This window comes from Mytilus edulis, chromosome 12 (genome assembly GCF_963676685.1).
Source record: "Mytilus edulis chromosome 12, xbMytEdul2.2, whole genome shotgun sequence".
NCBI classification, from domain to species: Eukaryota; Metazoa; Mollusca; class Bivalvia; order Mytilida; family Mytilidae; genus Mytilus; species Mytilus edulis.
The window spans coordinates 67803613-67810438 of NC_092355.1; the positions used below are offsets into that span (position 1 = coordinate 67803613).

Here is a 6826-nt window from a genome sequence, read left to right on the forward strand (position 1 = left end):
TGTCTGTAATCTTCTTCATTTTACGCTCACACATGTTCAGTTTTTCTGTTTGAATGGACACTTCGGGGCCTTTTGTTGCTTATCACGTGGTATGGATTTAACTCATTATTGAAGCCATACGCTGATCTATAGTGGTTAATTTCTATTTCATTCAGTAAGGAGTTCTAAATATTGGAATTTTCCGAAATCATCCCAGATTTTATCCTTTGCATAATTATATAAAAAAATAAAGCTATTACTGGAATTGATCTTTTAAGAGTAATAATGTGCCAATAATAAATAAGGTTCCGAATGAAATAATGTTCGATAGATGTGTAGATATTGAAAATATTCAAAATTGGTTCGAAAGAATACTCTTTGTTAGATTTAAAAAAAATATCTGTAATAGGTTTACATAGAATATTTTACGATAGATTCAAGCAGACACGGGTTTTGCTCATTGTTGAAGGCCGTACAGTTTCCTACAGTTGTTAATGTCTGTGTCATTTTGGACTCTTTGGACAATGGTCTCATTGGCGATTATACCACATCTTCTTTTTTATATATACCCAAAATAGTACAAAAGGAATATTGTTTGCTAGATTTAGGCAGATATTGCAAAATAGGTCTGAATGGAATAGCGTTACCTAGATTAAAGCAGATCAGTCGGAAACCAGGTTCAAATAGAACAAAAGAATCGAAGCTCTTTGATAGAGAAGGCAATAAATGCTTACTGTAATGTTCACTATAGAGACAAAACAATTAAAAATCAATAGAAACAAGCAAAATTACAATTTTCGTCTCAATTACGAAGTGTATTATTTTAAAAACACCATTTGCAAAAGTTTTCAATTTATCTAGTACATTGTTAAGTAGAACAATTAGATATCAAGTCGACGACATGGGTATCTTTCAAGTTGGATGTAGAAAAAATGCATAACCTCCGATTTTTTTTTTTTTACCACAGACGGAAAACGCGGGTAATGTTAATGCTGTATTTTCGAAAAAATGAAAAAGTGTGACTTAAATTTCAACTTTTAATAAAAAGACTTTTTGACTCATTTGTAGTGTAATTTGTTATATTTTTTTGTCTTGCTAGTATATTGACAATATAAATTTTCGTTTTCACAAATTACATTCTCAAATTATCACGTGGTTATCACGTGACACTCAAAATCTATTTATAAACGTGAAAACAGTAAACTCAAAAGTGCTAGCGTGTAGACACTCTTGTTTTTCTAAATATTGTTATCTGTGGATAGCTTATATACTAAAGTATTAGAAAAGTGCTACTCGCCTCTTTGAATAAAAAGATTTATTAAATAAACGGAGATTTTCGACTGAATTGCGCCAAAAATACTATGACCTTCAGATATTACAACGTCTTACACTTAAACGGTATAAACAACATGAACCGAGTAGCAGTTTTCGTTAAATATTAATATTCAGCTTTCTGTACGTTAACTTGAATCGAAAATTCATCGTTTCTACACGCTAGCACTTTTGAGTCAAAAGTAACGTGTTTCACAAGTTTTCAGGTCCGTCATTGTTTACAAACGCACAAGTGACTTTCAAAGGGAAGTAATTCTGTAATACGAAATAAAATTCAGTCATCGGGAAATTGTTGAGCGCTGATCTTTATTTAAATGTAATTTTGTTGCATCTTCTCCATAACCAACTTATTTAAAAGAAACAAACTATTCAAATATATATTTTACTCGGTTTATTAATGATTATAATTACACATCGGCTTCAGCCTTGGGGTACTGTATGATGAAGCCCCTTGTCTTTCTGTTTGGTATTTTTTTGGCAAAAAAATTATGTATTGATTTTTTCTACGGACACTAGCTTTATCTACCAATAATGACCTCCGTGTATTCGTACAACAGTGTGGGAAGTGTTGTTAAACACCATTCAATCAATCAGATAGTTCTTTGAATTGTGTTTTGTTCTATTTTATCAGATGAAGTGCCTCTCATGTTTGGGTTTGCCTCTTGTAACAGTGTAAACTGTCAGAGTGTACAATAAAATCTTGAATCTTGCTCATTCTTCATAAATCATACAGACCCATACACTACATCATTCAATAGTTGGTCACAGTGGCAATCACACCATATGTATAATGGCAGCTTGGAATATATATTGCTATATTCAATGTCCTGCTTATTTTTTTCTCTCATTGAATAAATTTAATTACCACATACTGATAGAAAACATAGTATAAAGATAGATGTTGATTTCATAAAAAAAAATAAACATGATGGTCATTAATATGGGACTATTAAATCAATTTATACCAAATATGATAGTCCAAGAGCTAAAGGAAATTTAATCATTTTCAAATCATGCAACATTTTGTTCACTCATACCCTTACACCATGTACACATTCAATGAACATTCTGTGTCTCATTCAAGCATACTTAAAACTCCAGAATATGTATTTATTCTACATTGTTCTATGTATGTTTATATGTACCATTATCTCTGTAACTTAAATTTGTATTTAGTTTATGAGAATAAAATATTCTAAAACTGCAGAATATTTTCTTTTACAGCTAATTTCCTACAGCTTGCAGAGTAAAACTTTGGTTGGCTTGCTTGTTTTGTTTGTATAAACATTTACCCAAGCTTAAAGCACTTAAGATTGTCATATATTCAAACAATAAATATAGGCAGACTTAAACCTGTAAATATTATAGTAAAATTCAATTGGATGTTATTTAAATTATTATTGTACTATATACAAACAAAGCAAGCAAGGTAACCAAAGTCTTGCTCTACATGCAGTAGGAAATTAGCTGTAATCTGTGCCTTTTTACTTTGTAAGGTACAGGAAACATAAATATAGGTATATCTTTATAGGGTGTAAAGTTTTTGAAAGAATATATAATAATAATTTTGCAGGGTAAAGAAAAGATGATATTTGAATAAAAATAATAGATAAAAATTATCTTTACAACTAATTGAACCCCCCCCCCCCCCCCCCCAAGTACAGACCCCCAAATTTATGTATATGTGGCATACATTTGTATATTAAAATTAAAAAATCATGAACTTGAACAACTGTTTTAATTATCTATTTTTTATTTATATCAATATAATATCATCTATTATAATTGCAATGCTAACCACCAATGAGGTCTTTATTTTTTAAGGATAAACAGCATAAAACTAGCAGACATCAGTTGAAAAGTTAAAGTTATAATATTTATCATCTTTTTAAGCTTCATGTTATTAGATAATTGAGTTAATATTGATAATTGCTCTTCAATTTAAAGCATTATTTGGTACTTTCTGAAAAGGGGGAGTGAATGTTTTTGTAGGGGAATATATGATTAGTGTCTGACAGAAAACACTACAGGGCAATCTCAAAGTTGTTTCATTTAAGCCAAGTAATTTAAAAATATACATTCACTGATTGATTGATTTTAAATTGTGTTTTAAATGTGCCATTGAACATGGCTTATTTTACTTCATATGGTATGTTTTCCAATGTGTCACAACTTACCATCATAACCAAATAACATAGAATTTTTTGTTTTTGTTATTAAACATGTTTCACAATCATTGAAATTAGGGAATGGGTGATCCTTTTGATGAATCTATTTGCTAATTTGTATGTGAAAACATTTCATCATTCCAAACACTTTTGCTTTTGTTTCACATTATTATTAATAAACAATATTAATAATTTTGATTTTAATATTCCATGGAGCACAGCTAAATATATACTTTATCTGCTGAATGAAATCACAATTTGTACACAGTGACACATTTATGAAGTAAAAGTTCTATGAAACATCCTCTCCTCAGTGATCATAATTAGGACACATACTATATATTCCACTTTCTTATAAATTTTTCCTTTGTTTGATCATGAACTAACACATGTTCCAGAATCATTGCAGTTAGTTATTCATTCTTTCAACATATTTCCTCAAAATTTTCCTGTTGTTGAACCTGCTTTTTCATACAGTAATTTTTTTTCTCACTTTTTTTCAAGACAGACAATTAACTTCTAATTTGTATTCCTTTTAGCACAGTTAAAACACTCTTGATAGCATTCATTTTGTCACACATATGTATCAGTAAAGAGTTGTCTTTTCAGGAAAATTTAGTTAATCTCATGTACAGCCTTCTAATATAAAACAATATCCTTGTTTGGGTTTCATTTGTTGAAATTCCTCAGAATGACAAGTGCAGTCCTTGTGGTTTATTCAATTGAACAAATGTGCTATTGTATTTGAAATAGCCATTGTTTCTCATTCTTCTTAAAATCCTGCAAAAAAATGATATTATTATACACAATATAATTAATTTATAAGTCCCATTGCTATAAATATATAATGCATAATATCTATTACTTCAATCATTGTACTTGATTTATATGCTCTTAATGTGCCCTGTTATTAATATTTTGAACATAAAAATTATCTTATTTTTATTATGATACAAAAAGAGAACTTCAATATAATCAAATTTTAGTAAGCTTTATAGCCTAATTTAAGCCCTGAGTATAAGCAGTGGTTGGTAAAACCAATAGTAAACTAACATGTTTGTAATAAAATAATTGCCATGTTTGTTTACTTTCTTAACACATAAAGATAATAGACAGATTAATCTAAACTCATAAGCAATTAATCTTAAATAGCTTTCATATCACTTCATGTGACTATAAAATAAGTGTCAGTAACAATATTATAATATTTAAATGCTTACATGATAATGCAGACTTCCTACATGTCAAGTCACTTGGAAGCAGTAAAAAAACCATTGAATACATATTCTGCAAAAGATAAATATAAAATTGCATAATCAAAATTTTAAAAGCAAAAGTTTTTTTTAAAAACATGTAGGAAATAGGCAATAAAGGAGATATTTAAAATAAACAAAACTGTTAGGTTTTTAATCTGCATGATATTGAAATATTTACATCAATGTAGATTGACAACTTTTAAAGTCACTTATTTGGATTAAAACATTTTAATAGTTATCAAGCAAATCCTACAAGTAATCAATAGTCTTTAGACTATGTCAATTGAATGAAAGTGGTGATCAATTAAACATTTTCATATCTATTACTAAAAATTAAATTGGATAATATATTAACTGAGATGAGCAAATTCTCTCATTTTGTAAAATCTCAGTAGCCTGTTAACTGAAATATGACTTAATAGTACATTTTATTTGTTTGTACATGCATTTATAAATTCTTTGTCTTTGTGTGACTGGTATTTTCTCATAAACTTAGAAATGACAATGGATACATAAATACTTTTTGTGAAACAAATCCAAGTTTTATATTTATAAAATTCATGCTTAAATCACAATGAAAAAAAAAAATGATTCTGAATTGAAACAATGTCATTCTCTGTTTTTAAAGCATTTAAAAAACAGCAACACTGTTCATTTGTGTGGATGGTGTATAAAAGAATAAAAAATGACTTAAGCCTAAGGAGAGGTAGACTGGGTATATATATATATATATATGATAATTTAGGGGGTGCACCCATACATGTCAAGTGACATGATATTCGCGTGTAATACACGCTTTTTCAACGGTTTACACGCGAGGATTTTGTCACATGGCGTGTACACGCTTTTCGACACGTTACACGCAATTACACGCATTTTCGTTCTTTTCACTTTGTGGTTGTTAGTGATATCGCTTTTCTCAGGTTTTTTCCTTATTCGGCGATAAATACCGAAAATTTCGAAGTAATTAGTTGGCTGACATATTGTTTATTTTTCTATATGAACCAACAGTAAAAGGTAAGTAGTTTGTGATTAGTTTTAACGATTTTGTTACTTTCTTTCAAATTCACTCTATAGGGAAAATGTGCACAAAAAGAGGTCGCTTTCAGGCCTGTACCGTTGTATAAAGCGCCGATTGTTAGGTAATTCAAAACGATGTGTACGTACTAAGATTCAATGTTTATAATTATAAATTATATTTTGGAGTTCAGTTTTAATAATCGAGTGACAAGTAACATATTGTGCATTCTTTGTTGCAATGATCAAAAACAATAATGTGAGAGGAGAAATATAATGTAGCTATTCGAATAACCATTTAACATGTTTATTTAATCGAAATCAAATTTATAAAACATTTTTTCTTTTTAATTTCAGTTTCAAATATAGCTAACAGATTCTACAGATGAAAATATCACAGAACTGTTGGATCAGCTCTCATAGTTCCAGCTATCTTCTATTGAACTACCCAGTTTTGACCAGGCAATAGCAATGGGAGCAATGACAGAGATAATGGATGACATTTTACAATGCCAAAAAAACAACATAATGACATTCTGTCAAATATCAATTCCTACTGTGGGAGAGCATTTTCAATTATAAAGAAATATTGACACTGAATTCTGATCAGAACTTGACTATGTTACATTTATATTGTACATTGTTGTATGCTGTTATCAAATAAATGTAACTAAACATGAAACTGGCAGTTGTTTTGAATATGTGCCTAGTGGTGGTGCTTTAAAAACAACATAACAGACCACTGTTTAATACAATAAAAGTTCACAGTAGTAAATATATTGTTTTTTGTATATTAACAAATTTGTATGTGAAATTATGAACATTACCACATTCTTATAAAAAAGGCCGCATCTATGTCACGCGTTTTTACACGCTTTTTGACATGTCATGTCATGTCATGACATGATTTTCCATTGTCAGAGGTTGACATGTATGGGTGCACCCCTTAATTACTGCCAAAGTTAAGGAGCTATGTATACATAAATGAATAGTTTTAATTCATTGCATACACTAAACCAAGGGTGAATAAAAAAAAAGGGGGGGGGGGGTAATTATCATGTAACAGTTAGGTTG

At 29.5% G+C, this 6826-nt stretch overlaps 1 long non-coding RNA gene across 1 annotated transcript; it reads left to right on the top strand.

The window, feature by feature from the left end:
* The first annotated feature begins 5710 nt into the window (after nucleotides 1-5710).
* Nucleotides 5711-6314, top strand: LOC139497972 (uncharacterized). Its single transcript, XR_011657777.1, has 2 exons — nucleotides 5711-5752; nucleotides 6110-6314. It is a non-coding gene; the product is annotated as an uncharacterized lncRNA (long non-coding RNA).
* Nucleotides 6315-6826: the final 512 nt, after the last annotated feature.